We start from the raw sequence: 22,498 nt of genomic DNA, 5'->3' as shown, positions 1-22,498 counted from the left end.
CTGTGTAGATTGGTGGTCTGCCTTCCTCATTCGTCTAGCCCGATGTTTCCAGCCTTCAATCGCCCAGAGCGATGGCGACGCGTGGCTTACTTACAGCAGATCTTCTGGGCCCTATAAAAAAATAATACTTTTGGGTGTCAAGTATTATTTATTATAAAGACCCAGACTTCCAACAGTGCAGTGGCTGCACGAAATCTTAATATACCAGAATATAGAAGTAACAGAGCCGAATAAAACCAGTTGGACATATAACCTCAACCCGATCTGTCGTCTCATTTCAATCGAAAAACAACATTTTTGGCGATGAGAGATAATAGAAAAAGTGACGCAAAATGTTATTGCGTATTTCTGATCGGTAGAACTCAATGATCTAAAGAAAAAAACAGTGACGGTAGTTAAGTTAATTTCAAAACATTATTATCGAAGAAACGTATGGATTATTTCGAGCAGAAGCGTCATATTGTTGCTGCCCGGTATGTAAGGTATACTAGATTCGTCGGAAAGTATGTAACAGGCTGAAGGAAGCGTTTCCGACCCCATAAAGTATATATATTCTTGATCAGGATCACTAGCCGAGTCGATCTGGCCATGTCCGTCTGTCCAAATGAACGCTGAGATCTCGAAAACTATAAAAGCTACAATACTGGGATTAGGCATGCAGATTCCAGAGATTCCCTGTTTCAGCAGGGTGCCACGCCCGCTCTTACGCCCACAAGCCGCCCACACATTTGGCGCCCACAACTTTCATGCTAGATAAAGAATACCTATCAATACGTATCGATTGATCCAAAAAAAAAGATTTCCACGCCCACTCTAACGCTTATAACGCTTAGATCTATCTACCGCCCATATATTGAGATCACGGGTAGGTGGCGCATTTTAATCTCGCTTTGCTGCTTGCATATCTTCCTTTCCCTTAAGCTGAGTAACGGGTATCTGATAGTCGAGGTACTCGAATATAGCGTTCTTCCTTGTTTAAACGTTCTTCCTCCAGGTTCGTTGCTCGTAGAATCGTAGAAGGCAAGAGAGACAGAGCTTCAGGAATGTAATTCGTTGCCATCGTATCAGAGAGCTGAGCTGAGATGTGTCGTCCCTAGCAGATGAAACCATCGTTCGGGTCGTCAGACAGAGGAGCGATAGGTCGCGAATTCAAGATCGCTTCTTTCTCTGTCCACAACGTTAAAAGTTCTTCGTAGGTCAGGTGAGCTTTCGCGACATTCTTGACCAGGAGAGTTTTGGCATTGTTAACTGCGGCCTCCAAGAGGTCGCCAAAATGGGGCGCACGGGGAGGTATGAAGTTGAATTCGAATCCCTTGCAGGCGCTGTAGGACTTGAGAAAGTTGATGCGTTCCTGACACAAGACTGCACGTTTGAACTCCATTAGCTTAGAAGGTACCCCGACGAAATTTGTCGCATTGTTACATACAATGCGTCTGGGAAGTCCACTGCGTGCGATGAACCTTCCACAAAAGTCGACTGCGGTGACTAAGAATGGACGTTCTCCGAGTAGGTGGTCAGATGGGAGGCTTCCCATGATCTGAGATATCAGACTCGGCCGGCAGTGAAAACAATGTGTACAGCCGCGTACCACCTTCCTCGTGAGGTCTCGAGCATTGACGACCCACATTTTTTCACGCAGCATGAATAGCAAAATTTTTGGTCCGGCGTGCAAGTTTTAGCTGTGAAGAAATTATACGGAAAGTGTTGTGAATTTGTGATCCTTAGGTAGAGTCGGTGGGTGCTTTGCGTCAAATGGCATGTGTGCGTTTGCCAGTCTTCCGCCGACTCGAACCACGAACAGTGTTGCATTTCTTGCCCTGACTTCTTGAAGAAGGGTGCCAGTGCCTGCATGCTTGGCTGTAGAACTATATTTTTTCGAACAAACCTATTTCTTTTATGTATGCTGAGTGTTGAACATGTGTTGCTAGCACATGAACTAGGTCTTGAGTGATCGGATTATAAGCTTTTTTAAAAACGCAGAAGATAAAAGAATGGGTTCGCAAAGATTTCATGTAAGACGCTGAACTATTGATCACTTGATCAATGATTTTCACATCAGCAGACGAGTCAATATTGCTGATGAACGAGGTTCGTAGTTGAACGTTTAATGAAGGGTCTGTTTCTTGTCGTGAAGCAGCAGACTTCTTGAGAATCGGCCAGCTTCCTTGTATCTCCGTAACGCTACATCCACGAGACATTATGTCTGCGGGATTCTTGGTAGTGAGCACATAACGCCACTCGATGTTTTACTTCTCTTGTATTGTGGTAATTGCGCACGTATAAACAACACCCATATTTACGTTTGGATGCGTCTGCGAACCCGTGAATGTCTCTTTTGTTGTGGGGTGTCAATAGGAAGGGTGGAACTTGTACTTGCGAAATGTTTTTAAGGCCATGTTTTTAAAGGTTCCATGTATCACTTAATCCTATGGGATCAACTGTAACAAACTGATTTGGTTGGTCTGCTCGCTACGAGATTCGTGCGGCTAGCTCAGAAGATTGTGTGCTAGCCAACAAACTTATGTGACTTCACTGCCCCGTAGATCAGTGAGAAAACACAGGGTTCGAATGGTAATAATGGGTTTTATTCTCTTGTTATTAATACAGCGGGTGTGTGGCAGGGCTGGCCTCGGCATCTTCTCGCTCTGGTTCTACTGGCTGCTGATGTTGCTCGTCCTGACTTGTCGACGCGTTGACTTGACGACCGCTGTCTCCTGTGTCTCGGGATGCTCGACGTGGCCGCCTCTGCTCGCTTGCCGACGCGCTGCCTCGGGGTCGCTTGTCGCGCCTTGGACTCGCAGAGAGTTCGGCCTGGGGGCTTAGAGAAGCGTCACCGTTCTCTGACTAAGGTGAACAAGCCTTGCTCTCCAGGGCAACGCCTTTCGAGGCAATACCTGTCCTTGCGGGAGATTCCTGATGTCCCACTCCCGAACGTGTCAACGTAGCGATCTTCCTCCTTGTTGCCTTCCCACTGCATTGCTTCCGAGAACTCGCCTTGTTGTGGCTCCCTTGTAGTTTACTTGGTTGACTGACTGTTCACTTTGGTATCTTGACTGATCTTGGTGGTGTGACTCCTCGGGATCGACTGATCCAGCGCCAGCGCTCTGCGGCCTTATATACCGCCTCCGGGAACCGTTATTTCCCTTTTGGGCACGGCCCGCTTAATCTCTCCACTCCGGGTCCAAAGTCTGTGACTCCTGTTTGACCCACTTATCCTTAACGCACAGCTTCCAACCGAGGTTCTGCCCGATGCTGCCGTCCCGCTGGTTCCCGTGATGCATGTGGCACTCCTGTGTGCCGCTCCGCTGCCGAGATGTGGCAGTTATTCTCCCGGTCCAAAGTTCACGGCAGAGTGCAAAGTCCGGTGGAGTTCCGTTATCCCCTTTTGCACACGGCACTCTTGCTCTGCCCGCCGAGTCTCCACTCTCTCATTCTCCGCTCCTTGGTCTCCACACTCTCTCATACCCAATCCTCGATCTCCAAACTCTCTTATTCTCCCACATTGGTCCCCAAACTCTCTTCTTCTCCTACCTTGGTCTCCAAACACTCTTCTTCTCCAACCTTGGTCTCCAAACTCTTTTCCTCTCCAACCGCTCCTAGCCGCGCCGTTACTACGCGTATCTGGTTAGCGGCCATCCATCTGTTGCTCCTGCTGCTGAGATTTGTGTGGAGTTATTCAACTCCTCACATTGCTCCTTGTAGGCTTCCCACGGCGCTGCTTCCGACGAATCGCCTTGTTGTGGCTCCACAAGAGAGAGTGTGGAGACCAAGGAGCGGAGAATGAGAGAGTGGAGACTCGGCGGGCAGAGCAAGAGTGCCGTGTGCAAAAGGGGATAACGGAACTCCACCGAACTTTGGACTCTGCCGTGAACTTTGGACCGGGAGAAGAACTGCCACATCTCACGGAAACCAGCGGTACGGCAGCATCGGGCAGAATCTCGGTTGGAAGCTATGCGTAAAGGATAAGTGGGTCAAACAGGAGTTACGGACTTTGGACACGGAGTGGAAGGATTCAGCGGGCCGTGCGCAAAAGGGAAATAACGGTTCCCGGAGGCCCTATATAAGGGCGCAGAGCGCTGGTGCTGAATCAGTCGATCACGAGAAGTCAAACCACCAAAATCAGTCAAGATACCAAAGTGAACAGTCAGTCAACCAAGTAAACTACAAGGGAGCTAGAACAAGGCGAGTCGTCGGAAGCAGGGCCATGGGAAGCCTTCAAGGAGCAAGATCGCTACGTCGAGACGTTCGGGCGTTTGGTTACCTCCAGGACCCGTTATTTCGCTTTTGGAAACGGGCATGCTGAATCTCTCCACTCTGGGGGAGTCCGTGACTCCTGTTTGACCCACTTATCCTCTACGCACAGCTTCCACTTTTCTTCTTGTCTGATTCTTCGAGAATTCCACCTTGTTGTGAAATACGAACAAATCCTTAAATTTCTGCCAGCGAGTCCAAGCATCTTTGGAAAGGCCTGCGAATTGCAAGAAAGGAAGCAGCTGATACACCGTATGTCAAAATGTGGCCTTCTTGTGTCCACTGTGTCTGGGCGAGACATGTGTACAAGCTCCATATATTCCCTCATGAATTGCATATAGGCTTGTTTTAGTGATGGATTGCGATTAAGTTTGCGCTCCAGCATTATGAATCGTATGAATGCGCTGTCCGCGCCAAGGAGGTGCTACTGTTAATGGATGTTAGTGGTTAACAGACGAGAGCAGTTACGTCCAGATGGTCTCTCATCTCGCTCTCGGACTGTTAACAGTCTCCACCCCGCTCTCCTAACATTAGAGTTAAGTAGAAGCTGTTAGTTATAATTTATCAGTGAAAGAAAGCCCACCCAGTGGCTAATAAAGTGAAGTCCAAATTGAAACGAAGTCTACGTCTATTTTCTGTGCCCTGAAGTATATTTCATCCAGAAAATTCCCAGCAGCTTGCGGAAACCAGGAGAGCCGCTACCCTCCAGTTCATGATCCATCGACCGGATGTTTTCAGGATTTTACGAGTTCCAGCGTTCAGCGACGAAGTTTTCCAAGTTCTTCAAAAAATCCAAGATAAGTTCGAATATTCCATATTTCCATTGCCGACCAGCCAGATATTTCCCAAGAACCCAATTTTCTTATATCTGTCTGATCGGCCATTTCCATTGTGCATACGATCGCCATATTCCGGCTTCTTTTTCGTATTTGCCATTTCAATACATGTTCGTATTCATATACACATACTTCCATTCGCGTTGCACCCTGCGAACATTTCTACAGCGACATTTATAATACAGTCCACATTATTTCCAATTTCCAAAATTATTATAAATTACAAATTTAAATTAAAATTTACACACAAATCATACGCCCATACATAATCACATATAACCCTGATGCATGCTTATTAATGTACGTACATATGCCCGGCCATCTCAACATACCCTTCAGTTCCAACAAAAAAAGTTTCACTTGTGAATCACCTTGTGAGTCCCGTGGGACATTTCCTCTTGTACAAGTGAAGAACAATTGTCATTCCATATAGAAAATTGTATGGGATGTCCGCATTTTTAGAAGTGAAAATTCAACTGAAAATTTTTCCAAGTCCTACGGGATTTCACTTGTTCCTTATTCTCATTTTTTGTATGGCCTGTCACGTGCCAGTAACACGTCCCAAGTGAGATCACTTGTGAAAATCAGAATTTTTCACATGAGTTTTCACTTATGGAAATATAGAAATTAAAATACAAACACTTGTATTTACTTATTAACTTAATTTATTTAAATAGTGTTATCTAGGTTTTCTGTTAAAGGACAATTATTGTTAGCAAGCCTAGTTTTATGTTACGTTAATTTGCTTTTTACATTGGTCATCGCCTTCCTTAAACCTTTGACCGGGTCCTCCGAATCCTTGGCCAACGCTCCTGAAAAAATGTATACATATGTTTAATGAATATGTTTTATTTGTTTATTTGCATATTTACCTTTTAGAGCTGTTTTTCACCCTTTGCAGGATTTTTATTGGCGCAAAACATTTCATCATCCACTTTCGGCTAACGGAGCCCAATGAATACCTTAATACTTTAAACTAAGATCAATGCACAACATCTTAAACTTAATGTAACACTTAGCTGACTTTATTATTTTCAATTTAAAAAACGAAAAAAGTAAATCTGCTACGCTGCGGCTTGCTTCCCTTTCAATAACTCAAACAGAATGAACCAAGTCTTCCTCCCACCCCTTTACTTGATTTCTTTGGTTTTCGCGACCTTGGCGCTTACCACTGCACCTATACCCTTTCTAAAGCAAAAAATATCCGACTGTATAATTTTTATTCCTTAAGTAAAAAAAAAATGGTAATATTAAAATGTTTTAAATATTTAAATCAATATTAATATAAATATAACAATATAAAAAATTACTTAATTTTACTATAATCAAATAATTTTCTTTTATAAAAAAATATTAGTTGATTTTTTTCGATATGCAATAATGTTCCAAAATTATTAGGGCATTCACATGTGCCTGCGCCACGAAAATTTTTCCGCTGAAACATTAGTCGCTAGCCGAACATAACGCAGAGACGCAAAAATAAATAACGGACCGGCCGAAATTTGTCTCTGAGAGCGCCGAGTGCAGGCAGATTATAAGACAAAGAAAGAGATGGATGCTCCGAGTATCTGGATCTCCTTGTTGTACGATCGTTTTCGTAGGCAGTCTTCTACGCTGCCCCGACTGCCCTGCTGGCGTCAACAGCGGCACAGCTTTTTAGGCACAAAAAGAAACAAAAAAGCTTTTTGGCTTGAGCCATGTCACCGCGTCCCTACTGCAAAACTGAAGGGTATGTACAAGTTAACTAAGTAGCTAACCGGACGGCGGCGATGACCGAATGTCCGAAGCCCAGCTGCGGCCAAAACCGCTGACGCGGCATTTGGCCGGATGCTCGTGCATAGCCGGCAAACACAGCATATTTGCGTGGCCGCTATGAGTTTCAATTTTGTCAACTTTAAGTTTAGTTCGCTTCAAGCTCTATAAGAATAAAGAACACAAGTTCTATAGCATTGCAAAACTCCGGCAACCGCCGTTAAATATCTCTTATTATTTTGCACTGACTGAGTCTCTAGGCCAGCAGGCGAAGGGGGCAGTTACCTCCCAACGTAAGTCATCCTAATCAGCAATTGTGAAGGTACAGCCATCCGGCTCTGACTCCAGAGAGGGATCCCCGATCTCTACACACGAGAACCAGGTCAAGGCCCCCTCCTCCCCCCGCACTACCGAGCGGGCTTCGGCAGGTGCGACCAGCAGCAACCATATTCCTCCCGCATTCACGGGAGGCCATTACAAGCAGCAGCCTCCAGCGGCTCATCCTCACGCGTGGGTGCAACGCATCCCCCGCACCTACGGGAGGCAACCAAAAGCTACTGGCCGCCACTCAGATATAACGCTCCCAGAAGCGACCGCTTCCTCCGCGCCTACAAGCGAGCTCATCGAAGAAGACCACCCTTGACAGTAAAGAAGAGGACCACCCTTGGCCACACACACATCGCGTATTGTTTCTCCCGCACATACGTGTGGGCTCATCGAAGAAGACCACCCTTGACAGTGCGGCCATTGAGGACCACCTCAGGCCGCGCCCATTAACCAGATTAATTGGCGCTCAACAACAAAAACCCAACGGTTTCGCTTCGAGATTTTTACATTCTTGGAAAAAATTTTTATCTTTGAGGAAGAAACCACAGTAAATAAAATGTAAGTGCACCCCTCATTTAAATATTTTCTAACCAGTCTGCAAAGTAGAACTAGTTCATAAAGAATACTACGAGAGTAAAACGGCTCCTAGCCCGATAAAATTCGGGATTTGATTAACGAAAATAAAATATATAAATATATTACGTTAAATTCGTTCATTTTTCTGATTTGAAATATTTTGACTATGAGTCGGGGCTGTGTGTCAGTCTTATATACCCTTTATCTCTTATAACTTACAATATTATAATTTTAAAATATTTACCACTACAATAATTTTTATGCAAGGGCACAGGTATCTACTACCCTTAAAATTAACTAGGTGAATTATATAGTGAGGAAATACGAGCTCTCATTTTGGCGGCTCTGTGTCCCCGTTTTCTAATCCTTTTGTGTGCGTATATGAGCTCGCCATTTTCTAAGTATAGAAGCGTCAAGCAGTACGCTAGCGATTCAGGGTCAGATAGTGAAGAACTCCTTCGAGCTTCCACTCCGAAAAACACGCGTAGAAACCCCCCAGCGGGCGAAAGGGTAGACCTAATGGATCCTGAACAACTTAGAGGAGTAGTGCAGGCGGCTATTGACAACGCCCTGGCCGGGCAGGCCGCCGCAAATTTACAAAAAGAACGGGAGTTCAGACAAATAATCGATGCATTGACCAGCCAAGTGGCAGAATTGCGCGCTGCGCCCACGACGTCCCGAAGTTCGGCCCCAACGCCAGAAATTAAGGTTTATGCAGCCATAGAAATTATAGACACAGTTCAATGCAGCGAGCCTCTGGACGCTGTCAAGTGCCTACCCGAATTTGCGGGGGCACAGGAGTCATATGTTTCATGGAGGCAAGCCGCCACCGCTGCCTACCACATATTTAGACGGTACAAAGGTAGTTCACGCCATCAGGCAGTGATTATAATAAGAAGTAAAATAAGAGGCACTGCTGATGCGGTGTTGTCCTCCTTTGGCACAATTTTAAATTTTGACGCGATCATAGACCGTTTGGATTTCACTTACAGTGACAAACGGCAGTTCCACGTCATTGAACAGGAGATGGGCACCCTCAGACAGGGAAGCCTCACACTCCTGCAATATTATGATGAGGTTGAGAAAAAACTCACCTTACTCACGAATAAAGCCACGATGTCGTACGAAACAGCGGCGGCGAGAATTTTGTGTGATAAATTCCGGGACGATGCGCTCCGGGTATTTATTTCGGGCCTTAGACGCAGCCTATCTGATGTCCTCTTCTCGGCAAAGCCGAAGGACATGCCAACTGCGTTGGCATTAGCGCAAGAAGTGGAATCAAACCACGAGAGGTACACGTTCGCAACATCGTTTGCAAAGAGTCTAGAGGATAGGGACCGTAAGACGAGTCCAAAGGAGCAAAGGCGCCAGCAGGATAGAAATTTTTCCCAAACAGACCCCCAGTTGGGTATTAACAAAAATCCCTATTATACCAAACAAGTTAAAGCGCAGGTACATTCTGACCTGCGCAATAACAAATTGCAGAGTAGACCGGAGCCGATGGAAGTCGACCCCTCTGCAAAGGTTTGCATTCCTGCTCAATCTCCACCCTATCAGAATAGGAGACCGGCAACGTCCGAGCGCACAGGCGCCCCTAGAAAACAGCAGAGGGTAAACCACGTCACCCAAAGCTCAGATCAGGAAGGGAAATCTTACGCCAACGCTGCGTCCAGCGCAATAGCAGAGATCAACGATGATGCTATTTGCGAATACGATTCAGACGTAGTCCATTTTTTAGGGGAAAATCCCTGAAACTGCTTATTGACACGGGCGCCTCGAAAAATTTCATCCGACCGTTCGAAGGATTGAAATGCGTCCCGGTAGAAAACCCCTTCGAAATTTACTCAATTCACGGCAACACCACAATCACGAAGAAATGCTTCGTGTCACTTTTTGATTTGAAGGCCACCTTCTTCATCTTACCCGACTTATCTTCTTTTGATGCAATCGTAGGCCTCGACCTTCTTAAACAGGCGGGAGCGTCACTTTGCCTGGCCTCTGGCCACATCAAATGGGGCAACAAAGAGGAGAAAATTGATTTTCACTCGTGCCCTAATGTGAATTTCACCGAAGTGGATTGCTCAGATGCGCCACCTTTGGTCAGAAAGACATTTTTAACAATGCTCCGCGACAGGAAAAAAGCCTTTGCGGACCCCAATGAGGCTTTACCTTACAACACATCGGTGGTAGCCACCATCAGAACTGTTGATGAGGAGCCCATTTATGCCTAACTCTACCCATACCCAATGGGCGCAGCCGATTTCGTTAATGGCATAATCCAGAAGTCGAGATCCCCCTACAATAACCCGATATGGGTTGTAGACAAAAAGGGCACCGACGAAACGGGCGCCCGTAAAATGCGACTCGTATTGCACTTTCGCCAATTGAACGAGAGGACAATACCTGATCGCTATCCCATGCCAAATATCTTTATGATACTAGGGAATTTAGGCAGAGCGAAATACTTCACTACGCTCGATTTAAAATCTGGCTACCACCAAATAACGCTGGCAGAACGCGACCGTGAAAAGACTTTCTTTTCCGTAAATGGAGGAAAGTACGAGTTTCGCAGAATGCCATTTGGACTAAAAAATGCTGCCAGCATTTTCCAAAGAACTATAGACGACATACTGCGAGAGCAGATAGGCAAATTTTGCTATGTTTATGTCGATGACGTTATCGTCTTCTCAGAAGACGAAAACTCTCACATCCAGCACGTAGATTGGGTTCTCAAAATCCTTTACGATGCTAATATGAGGGTATCAACTGAAAAATCTAAATTCTTCAAAAAAAGCGTTAGCTTCTTGGGTTTTATAGTCACCAGCAACGGGGCTACTACTGACCCAGAAAAAACCAAGGCCATTCAAGAATTCCCTGAGCCCAAAAACGTGTTCGAAGTTAGATCATTCCTTGGCCTGGCCAGCTACTATAGATGCTTTTTTAAAGCTTTTGCGTCCATAGCTCGGCCCATTTCAGACATCCTGAAAGGGGAATTCGGTATTGTCAGCAGACACAGGTCGAAAAATATCCAGGTGCAGTTCAACGAGCCGCAACGGCTAGCTTTTCACAAGCTGCGTAACATTCTAGCTTCCGAGGAGGTCATCCTCAGGTATCCCAACTATAAAAAAGCATTTGATCTAACGACAGATGCCTCAGCTTACGGCATTGGCGCAGTCCTATCCCAAGAGGGACGGCCCATTATCATGATCTCGAGAACCCTAAAGGACAGAGAGATCAATTATGCCACCAATGAAAGGGAGCTGCTAGCAATAGTTTGCGCATTGGCCAAATTACGTCACTATCTATATGCAGTGAAAGATATCAACATCATTACTGACCATCAACCACTGACCTTTGCGGTATCGGAATCCAATCCGAATGCAAAGATCAAACGGTGGAAAGCTCGCATCGACGAGTCCGGCGCCAAAATTTTTTACAAGCCCGGCAAGGAAAACCTCGTTGCGGATGCCCTCTCAAGACAGCAACTTAACGTTCTGGGAGAGGAAGAAGCTTTTTCAAGTGCGGCCACGATTCACAGTGAGCTGTCACTGACCCACACAATTGAGGCCACGGATAAGCCTTTGAATTGCTTCCAAAACCAGATAACTCTGGAGGAAGCTCGCTTTCCGCAAAAACGCAGCTTTGTCCTCTTTGGAAACAAGAGACGGCATGCGATCAGCTTCTTCTGCAAAGAGTCATTACTCAATGATCTCGCAGATTTAATTGTTCCTAAGGGCGTAAACGCCATCCATTGCGATTTGCACACACTCGCAATGATACAGGACCAACTGGTACGCCAATTTCCAGCCACAAAATTTTGGTATTGTAAAAATCGTCTAACGGACATTTTTGCAGTCCCGGAGAGACGAGAAATTCTGTCCACTGAACATAACAGGGCTCACAGGTCGGCCCAAGAGAATGTAAAGCAGGTACTCTCCGAGTACTACTTCCCGAAAATGGCCAAGCTAGCTATCGAAATCGTCGCTAACTGCAAAACATGTGCTAAAGCTAAATATGACAGGCATCCCAAAAAGCAGGAGCTTGGGGAAACACCAATCCCGTCTCAGGTTGGGGAAATATTACACATAGACATCTTCTCAACGGATAAAAAATATTTTCTTACATCCATTGACAAATTCTCAAAATTTTCGATGGTCCAGCCAATCCCCTCTAGAACCATAGAGGACATTAAACCAGCACTGCTACAACTCTTGAATGTTTTCCCGAAAGCCAAGGTCATATATTGTGACAACGAACCATCGTTGAATTCACACACCATTTTGTCCATGCTGGAAAACCATTTCGGCGTGAGCATCTCGAATGCACCGCCCCTCCACAGTGTCTCAAACGGACAAGTGGAACGTTTCCACAGCACTCTAGTAGAGCTTGCTAGATGCCTTAAAATTGATAAAGGCATCAGTGACACCGTCGAGCTAATCTTGCTGGCCACAGCCAGATACAATAAACCTATCCATTCGGTCATCGACAAGAGGCCAGCCGACGTAATTCAAACACAGTCGGATCAACCACAGTATGAAATTCAGGATAAGATAAAAATCGCCCAGGACAAGCTCAGGAACAGGGAAAATGCTGCCCGACAGAACAGGGTGTTCAAAGTTGGTGAAAAAGTCCTTGTAAAATCCAACAGGCGGCTAGGCAACAAACTCTCACCGTTGTGTGAAGAGAAGATTGTGGAAGCGGACATGGGGACCACAGTCCTCATCAAGGGGTGGGTGGTCCACAAGGACAACATTAAATAAAAAAATAAGTTTTTTACCTTTTTGCCACTTGGCACAAATTTTACTAGCTTTAAGCATAGCTGATAAAATATTTTTTTAAGGTTAAGTTAATTTCCGTTGGTGGTGGGCAACCTTGTCATGAACAAAAATATAGCTCTGAATTCATTCCACAGGTCCAAAATCATTCCAATCCTCTTCTCCTTAACCATGGCGTCGGCGCACATCACCGACTATTCACAAGCCAAGTACATCCCCATTATTGACGGTCGAATACTAGTGTGGGAGGAATTCGCATTCGTTAGACATTCAGGGAACCTTTCAGAGTTCAGGCGCGTAGTAGAAGAAACAGAAAATATGAGCGATATGTTTCCCCAGTCACACATGAAAAAACTTTTGGACGGGACACAGCTCACCTTCGCGACCTGCTCGACTCGTTAGGCGTGCACCACAGGGTAGCCAGGAGTTTAGACTTTTTAGGATCAATGTTAAAAGTCGTAGCAGGAACTCAGGACGCCGGGGATTTAGAGAGAATTAAATTCACAGAAACACAAATAATCAATTCAAACAATAGACAAATAGAAATAAATACCAGAATACAAAGTCAAATTAATGAATTAACGTCAACCGTAAATCAAATCCTGAAAGTGGCAAAGAGTTCACAAGTGGACACTGGCCATCTATATGAAACATTGCTCTCCAGAAACCGAATGTTAACAATGGAACTTCAAAATTTAATGATGGCAATTTCGCTTGCTAAAGTAAACATAGTTAGCCCAAACATATTAGATCACGCAGACCTAGAAAGTATTTGGATGGAGGAGCCCACCGACACTCCTATAAAAGATATTTTGTCCGTAGCGTCCGTGAAAATTCTCCAGTCTGTTAACATATTGCACTTCCTTATTAAGTTCCCAAAAATTAAATTAGCATGTAAGAAGATTACAATGTTCCCGGTAGCACATAATAATGTGATGCTAAGGTTAGTGGATAACATAATAGCAGAATGCAATGGGGAAATGTATGCGATCCAGAATTGCTCCACAACACCAGGAGTCACTTTCTGCCGACTATCAGCGAAGACCACATGCGCCCGAGAACTCCATGCAGGTGGAGCTGCGCACTGCGAGACCCAACCAAGCGATTTACATCCGATCACTTATGTCGATGAGGGAATTATGATCATCAATGATCAATCAGCGCAGGTACGAGTAGACAACGGAACAAGCGTCTGGATACACGGGACGCAACTCGTCACCTTTAGTGAGCGCGTCACAGTAAACGAAACCCTGGTTTTGAACCAAAACTTCGCCCAGAAGAGGACTCGGGGGGTGGCAAGCTCACCCTCACTGAACATCACCATCAGTCAAAATACTCTGAGCCTCCCCTACCTTCACCGCTTGAGTGAACGTAACCTGGAATACATTCAGAAGTTCGGAAATAAAATCAACACCAATCAGACACACATGGTAGCGCTAATTACAGGAGTAATATGTTGCGCATTGATTTGTGTCGGCCTAACCTACATGCGACTCACCGGTGCCAGAAGATCTGCGGTAAAACTAAGAAGGGTGATCGCTGAAATAGGGTCGGCCGAGGGCGGCCTCAATCTTGAGGGGGGAGTAGTTAACTAAGTAGCTAACCGGACGGAGGCGATGACCGAATGTCCGAAGCCCAGCTGCGGCCAAAACCGCTGACGCGGCATTTGGCCGGATGCTCGTGCATAGCCGGCAAACACAGCATATTTGCGTGGCCGCTATGAATTTCATTTTTGTCAACTTTAAGTTTAGTTCGCTTCAAGCTCTATAAGAATAAAGAACACAAGTTCTATAGCATTGCAAAACTCCGGCAACCGCCGTTAAATATCTCTTATTATTTTGCACTGACTGAGTCTCTAGGCCAGCAGGCGAAGGGGGCAGTTACCTCCCAACGTAAGTCATCCTAATCAGCAATTGTGAAGGTACAGCCATCCGGCTCTGACTCCAGAGAGGGATCCCCGATCTCTACACACGAGAACCAGGTCAAGACCCCCTCCTCCCCCCGCACTACCGAGCGGGCTTCGGCAGGTGCGACCAGCAGCAACCATATTCCTCCCGCATTCACGGGAGGCCATTACAAGCAGCAGCCTCCAGCGGCTTATCCTCACGCGTGGGTGCAACGCATCCCCCCGCACCTACAGGAGGCAACCACAAGCTACTGGCCGCCACTCAGATATAACGGGCGCTCCCAGAAGCGACCGCTTCCTCCGCGCCTACAAGCGAGCTCATCGAAGAAGACCACCCTTGACAGTAAAGAAGAGGACCACCCTTGGCCACACACACATCGCGTATTGTTTCTCCCGCACATACGTGTGGGCTCATCGAAGAAGACCACCCTTGACAGTGCGGCCATTGAGGACCACCTCAGGCCGCGCCCATCAACCAGATTAATTTACATAAGGGAAAAAGTCACGTAGCGTAACGTAAGGCAACGTAAGCACGGTAACCCATGTACCTTCTTTTGCGGTACACTCTACAGTCATTTCGAAAACGACATTTACAATGCAGTCCACTTTATTTTTAATTTCCAAATATAAAAAGGATAATTTACACACATATATTTCCAAGTTCCCACAAGCACACATATCCATACGTCCATACATACACACATATAATCCAGATGCATGCTTATTAATATACGTACATATGCCTGTCCACTGCAACCTATGTACATAAGGAGAAACCCGACAAAAATTTCAACAATGATATTTATTATATGTATATGTATAATAATATTATCAAAAATCAAAATAACCTGATTCCACCGAACCCATCACCACGATACGCCTTTCCAGAATTTGCATGATATTTATTTCAGCAGCGCTAGTTCGCACACACCGGCAGCTCACATCCATTAAATAAAAAATAAATATATTTTTTTTTCCTATTGCTAGCGCTCATTTCCGCAGCACAGCAAACAACTGCAAATATCTTTCCCAGATAATCTGATTTCTGGAATACCAGGTTACACCTCTCCTCGCTCGCGCACAGCAAGCCCAGTAGCCCCAAAGTCGGTCACAAAGGCAAAGAGCAATACTTCCTTAGCCACCCAAGGAGACGACAAGAAGCTGTCTGTTCCTACGAGCAATCTGAAACGATCGTCTCTGAGTCCGCTCACGCCTAAAGTTAGTCCACAAATCCAGACCAAGTCCGTAAAGTCGCTAGCAACTCGTTCTCAGGCAAAAATGAGTAACGAAAGTGCAATTGCAGCCCACGCGCGGTTCATCACGGTGTCCGACCGTATGAGCCAATTCAGAGCGACGATTGAAACTCCAGGGCCGTCATCTCCGTCCGTTCACACCTGCAAAGTCCGTAAGGAACAAGCCCGCTCACTCTGGGACAAGGCCGAGAAGAAATTTGAAACGTGTCTAGACACGATTTCCAGCATTACGACTGAAGGGGCGGAAGAGATTCTGGCGACTCTGCACCGAAAATATGAATATTGTATTCGGTGTACGAGGAGCTAGCGGTTCAGCTCAGTGAGCTAATCGACCGAGCCAATTCTCAGCATCCGCCCACGAGCACCAATAATCAGTCTACTTAAATTCCGTCTGGGTGCCGGTTACCGTCATGCGATACTGAAGTATTCGAGGGGGACTATCTGAAATGGCCAACATTTAGGGATCTTTTTACAGCAGTGTATGTCAACAATTCTAGGTTGACATCGGTCGTAAAACTTCTTCATCTCAACGCTCTCACAAATGAGTGTTTCGATTCAGCATGGGCAGCGCTTCGAGACCATTTCGAAAATAGGAGATTGCTAGTAAACAGCCAACTCAAACTCCTTTTTAATTTGAGTTCCATAAGTGCTGAATCTGGCCAGGATCTGAATCTACAGAGCACAATCCAAGGGTGTTTGATAGCGCTGGTTCATTGCAACATTTCCACAGAGAACTAGGACTGTCTCATGGTATTCCTGTGCGCCAGCAGATTACCAAAACTGACCCTTTCCTTATGGGAGCAGTCCCTTTCATCCAAGTCCGACATTCCGACCTGGGATGAAATGAACACGTTTTTTAGCGACCGATACCGAACGTTAGAGGCGATTGAGGATATGAAACCCAGCACCAGCAATCACTCTAACGCTAAGAGTCAACCCGTTTCCGGGAAGCTCAACTCCTTCGAAGCTAAGGTGGTCACAAAACCAAAGAATTGCGATCTGTGCTCAAAAGAGAGTCATCCAGTGCGCTTATGCCAGCGTTTTCTCCAGATGCCTTTAGATGCGCAAACGAACTACATCAAAAAAGCAGCTTTGCCTAAATTCTTTCGCGAGAGGCCACCAGCTACGTAAATGTACTGGCACTCACAGCTGTTTCACATGTCGAGCGCGGCATCATACACTGGTGCATAAAGGCAACCCCAATTCCCGTGGATCAACTTTCGCAATTAGCAGGCCCTCAAAATCCAGCTGTACAGGGGGCTGCCAACGGTTCAGAAAATCTGCCCAGTGTGCAGAACTATTTAGCAACCGGTGCTAGAGCGGTTTTGCTAGGCACGGCCATTATTGACATATGCCACTTGGGAACGAACTACAGGGCTCGCGCTCTGATGGACTCGGGTTCTGAGGCTACGTAAATTACGGAACGCCTGTCCAATCTGATTGAGCTGCCATTGCGCCATATCCAAGCCAAAGTTTCGGGCTTAAATCAGACCGTTTCCGCTCAGGCAACCAGGCACTGCCATTTTTCTATTCGATGCCCTAATAAGCCAGGCCTTCAGCTAGAAACCGCAGCTTACGTTTTGTCTGAATTGGCCGGAAAGCTACCGTCTTACCCAATTCCACGAGATGCGCTGATTGATTTACCTGCCATTCCCCTGGGAGATCCATAATTTTTAGGGAGTTCCCAGATAGATATTCTGATCGGAGCCGACATTTTACGGTCCGTGTTGCTGAGCGGCACGCGAGTAGTATGGAAACGCGGATGCTGGGGGCAATTAGCATATTAATGGCCCCCACCCCCCTCCCCCACTCATTAACGTATGCGGGTTCTGGGACAATTAGCATTATCCAATAAATTAACTGATTTTAATGGGCTTTGAAGTCATAAGAATGTCGCGATCGTGTCTATAAAGAGTAAAATTAATTGCCCCCCATCGCCCCACATCCCCATGTTACAATATTGATCATGTATCCTTCCCCTCATTATGTGCAATTAATAGTCAGGTGAGAAAGGTGCACGTGAGAAAGGTCGCACAACCATAGTATCTAAGGGTTGTTATCTTAGAGGAACATATCCGATCATGTTGGGGAAAGGTGTGATCACGTACCCTTTTGCCTCATTATCACAGGTGTTGCTGCGCACGTGCGAAAGGTCGCACACCAAAAGTATTCAAAGATGGTTGTCTTAGAGGAACATGTCCGATCATGTTGGGGAATAATGTTTCCTATAATTGAAAAACTAATTTAGAAATCAAAAGAACCCCAATAAAATAAATCTCGCAAGTAAATAATTCTCAGATGTGGAATATTTTCAAATACACATTTTTGTTTCCGCCCCGGAACGTTTAACTGGTAAATTGTCTAAGATTCTCTCCTTTCCACAAATGGGTCATAAACATGTCATAAAAGGGATTCAAGCAAGAGCTACCCGAACATGAGCACCTGTCAATTACCTGACCGCAATAAAAGGGACACATGCACAACCCAGAAGGCGCACGCTTATTGACAAGATCATGGGCCACGCCAACGACCTCACGGCTGACTGCTAGCTCTTATACGTTCCCAGAATAGGGGTTCAAATCACGACCGCGCAACCACTCGCAAGTAGCCGACATATCTCAGTCAAGGAAATATTTTCCATTCTCCGTACTTGTAATTTTAACTCGAAATAAAAAGTCAGAAGTTTATTTTGTAGCACAATTTTACATTATTTTGGTATTGCGAACATGTTTATTATATATAGAAATTAATTTTCTGCTTTTATTCCGGCGATTTGCATAGAAGAAGCAGGCGCACGTTTCCGACGTATTGAAAATGCTGACCAATTATCTCTCCTTTAAATTGCTCAATAAGTTTTATTTTCTTGTAGGTATTTACAAATCTAGTCTCAACTTTAGAATTATGAATAACAATTATTTTATTGTTTTGGAGTTACTTTTAAAAAATGTCAAAATAATGTATGCATTGTTTAGAGCACAAACCCCGCCCTTAAGGTGTGTTGCACAATGGGGAAACCGGTTTCCTTTAAACCTGTTTAATGACGGACAGCCCATTTCCTCGATATTAATGAGCTGACGACTCCCAAAAAACTTCTGTAGACACCTTTGCAAATAATTTGTTTTCCGCTTGTAATTGTCCTTATATACTTCCGAGTTTGTGAAAAACTGTTTTCTCCATCGTTCCAAAAAAATTTTTCATGTGTATTGGTTAACCAAGTTGCAGTCTTTCGAGATTTTGTATTTAGCAAAGTAAAATCATATGAAGGTTCTATTAAAAAACTATTATTCAAGTTTGGACATTTTTCGAATACAATTCCAATTTCCTTTAGAATAAAATTATTATTATTATCAAAGAATACTTGAACATCAATCAAAACAGTATCTTTCAACATTTTTCTAATGTTAAACATCTCGTTGTACTAGTCCGTTTAACTAAAAGGTCATGTATGAGGAGACAGTAAGCTTGGGTATTTTCATGACTTGGTGTCTTCAGTTTTATTGAAATTCTCACATCAATAGGACCACCACTCACTGATTCGTTTTGAAATGACAGATCAACCACAATAATAGGGGCCTTCAATTTAAATTCATTTTGGGTCAAAAATGGTTGTGATTCACGATTATAGTAACTAGATTGAAATCTTGTATACATTTCATATAGGTGAGCATACTGATTCTTACTAAAATCAACATTCAGATTATCATATGGATATGACTTAGAATTCAAGTGAACTTTCAAGTTTGATAAGTTATTTCTGATAAGTTCTCCATTTAGTGTAAATCCAATTATGGCAAATCTTGGTTTTTCGCGGTTAGCCGACAATTTCACATTCCAGCTGTGTTGACTTCCATACCCCAATTTGGGGTTAACATATGAATCCCAACTCCGGAATGCGATTGGTAGGTTTACACCACTTTTAATAATATCGTACATCTTAATTTTTGCAAAATCGCTCGGAGTTACATGGGGAATTTTCCAGGTTATATTCGTCATTTCCAACTTAAAAGTTTGTTCATTTCTGGTTTGTTCAAACACATCACCAAGATTCTTACTTAGCATCAACACTAGTTCGTGTTTTCAATTTAACTTTTTTTAAACTTTTTTGGAGGTCCATTCGGTGAATCTTTTCTAATAATTTCTTGAAAATTAAGGTAACTTTCGTGAGGAAGCAAGTACAAGTCTTGATTTTGGATAGTAATTCGAATTTCATCGTTTGGTTTAAAGGTTTGATTATTCGATGAATAAGTATGAAACTCTTTCTTTGAAATACTCTCATCTGAGTAAACCTTTTCTCGAACATTTAAGATTTCGTTCATTGTTTTTCTTTCCACCTTTTATATTATACTCGAAGCTTCAATCCTAACGACTTTAAAAATAGTTTATTTTTCAAAGTGATCTTCTTTTTACTGTTGATCCTCTTTCTATAGCTTTACAATTAGTAATGCTTGGCTGAGGACTTAAGCTACTTCTTTTATTATAAATAATCATTCTATTAACCAATGTGCATGCGAATCGAAACGTTTTCACCACGTAAATTCATCAAATCACCGTTTTGATCAACTATGCGTATAGATAGTGTGCTTATTTCGTCACAGTTGATTGGTAAATAAATTAGGTTATGTGGTGTCACTGTCATTTTATACCCAGGCGGAACATTAATGCCAAACTCATGTAATGTATGATTCGGTATATTATCAACATATGAACCGCTGATTATATTACATTCCAAACGAATTGTATTAATTTTTAATATGTTCACGGTCTGATCTGATCGATAGGTTTTTGTAGGATGAGGTTCTAGTACTTTTTAATGGAAACCAAACAGTTGTCCAACCGATCTTTCCTTATTAAAGTAAACTGACTCTCGCATGGTAGTTATTTCAACTTGAAGTGTATTATTATTACTTTGAATTTTAAATGTATTTTTAAGGTTATAGTCTTTTAGTTTATTGTAAATGAAATCGGTGATATCATTCAATTCATATGATCGAGTTGGAATTGTAACAAATATTTGGAATCGAGTTATATCCGTACATATTAAAATCGATAACAGCGTACTCATATCGACCATTTAATTCGATAGTTGGAAAAAAGTTTGTATTTATTTCTACTACTACTACTACTACTATTTCCATTCAAGGATAATGCAAGGATCTAGACATATTGAAATCTCTTGATAAACTGTGGGATTGTAAGTATCTAACCGAGCTTTTTATTGAAATTACTCTTTCAATCATAATAAATTGATCAAATCCTTTTCTGTATCTTCCGTTATCCATTTCGTTATCACTGCTAATTAATAGGAATCCGTGCTTGTCCTCCCATCATTTTTGACAAATTTTCACAAATGTTTCATAACTCATATCAGTGTTAATATGGTCCCGATATATATGCCGCATACTTAAATTATTTTGTTTAAACATTATAATAAAGTTGGCATTGTCACGAATCAGATGTTTAGGTAGATGACTATACGTTTGACATAAATAAAAAGAGTCGATATTTTTATGTCGACCCATACAAAAAAAGGTCTGATGTTATCTTGTTTTTCACAAGCTATGTCATCGAATATCATAATGGAATTGTTTTTGGCTTCACTGGGGTCTAGTACACCCTCATTATGGGAGAATGTATGATATCGGTTTGATTAATTTCTCCAAGTACTCATATTTAGGTTGATATAAACTTTTTAAAAATATATAAACATTTTCGAATTTTAATCCATTAGGACTCTCTATTAGACCTAACATAATATTAGTTTTACCACAATTCGAAGGCCCAACAATTAGAGCCGTTATTGTGTTCGGTATGTCGTGGCGGTATATTTTTCTCGTCTTCATCGTTAATATTTCTAACTAAAATTTTTTGTTTTTGACTTATTAAACGCATCTTTTAACCTAATGTACCTCATTCAATGAGAAATCTTTGATGACTAAACATCAATAAAATGGGAAAACGTTTTTATAATCCCATCAGTCGTATTTTTAATTGTAAACATTGTGGTGGTCTTGTCGATAAGCTAACCAATACATTACCGTTTGAAGCCCATATTCCGGGATATAATTTTTGTGGACCGGGTACAAAGTTACAGAAACGGTTTGAACGTGGTGATCAAGGAATAAACCCATTGGATGAAGCTTGCAAAGAGCACGAAATTGCATATTCTCAAAACAAGGCATTGAGTGAACGACATAGGGTAGACTCCATATTAATTGACAAAGCCTGGTCGCGTGTCAAGGCACCGGATAGCAGTCTTGGTGAAAGAGCAGCAGCATATTTTGTTACAAATATAATGAAAGCCAAGAAAAAAATTGGTATGGGATTGAATAAAACGGAAAAGAAAGGAAGGAAAAAGATATTGGAGAATAAAATGAAGAAGACAAACCTTTTGACTGTTATTAATGTTGCTACTAAGACATTAAAAAAACAAAAACCATTAGACATTATGAGTGCAATTAAAGTTGCACGTAAATCAATTCATCAATCAATGGGCTCTAAGAAAAATGTTAAAGTACCTCGTGTAATTAATGTACCCAATCGTGCCGATCTTGACAGCCCTCAGCGCTCTTGGTAGTTTAGCAAGTGGTAGTGCAGCAACTGCAAAAACAATTAACAATTCGAGAATGGCTAAAGAAGATATGGAGTAGAAAAAAGTCACAACAGGAAAATTTAAAAGTGTTGCAGTAGGAGAAGGATTTTATCTCAAGCCCTATAGAAAGAGTTATGGTTTCTTTCTTAAGCCCTATAGTAAGGGGAAAGGAATTAAGAAGCGAAAAAAACTATTTAATATTTATAAAAGTAATGACAATTTGTATTTAGAAA

The 22,498-nt window shown here is 43.2% G+C and overlaps 1 protein-coding gene across 1 annotated transcript in view; it reads right to left on the bottom strand.

Moving 5' to 3' along the window:
• Nucleotides 1-22,498, bottom strand: part of nvd (cholesterol 7-desaturase nvd) — a 455,974-nt gene that overhangs the window by 342,811 nt on the left and 90,665 nt on the right. The window lies entirely within an intron of this gene.

This window comes from Drosophila suzukii, chromosome 3 (genome assembly GCF_043229965.1).
Source record: "Drosophila suzukii chromosome 3, CBGP_Dsuzu_IsoJpt1.0, whole genome shotgun sequence".
NCBI classification, from domain to species: Eukaryota; Metazoa; Arthropoda; class Insecta; order Diptera; family Drosophilidae; genus Drosophila; species Drosophila suzukii.
The sequence above is the reverse complement of the archived record's forward strand: the minus strand, read 5'-3'. Positions and strand labels throughout refer to the sequence as shown.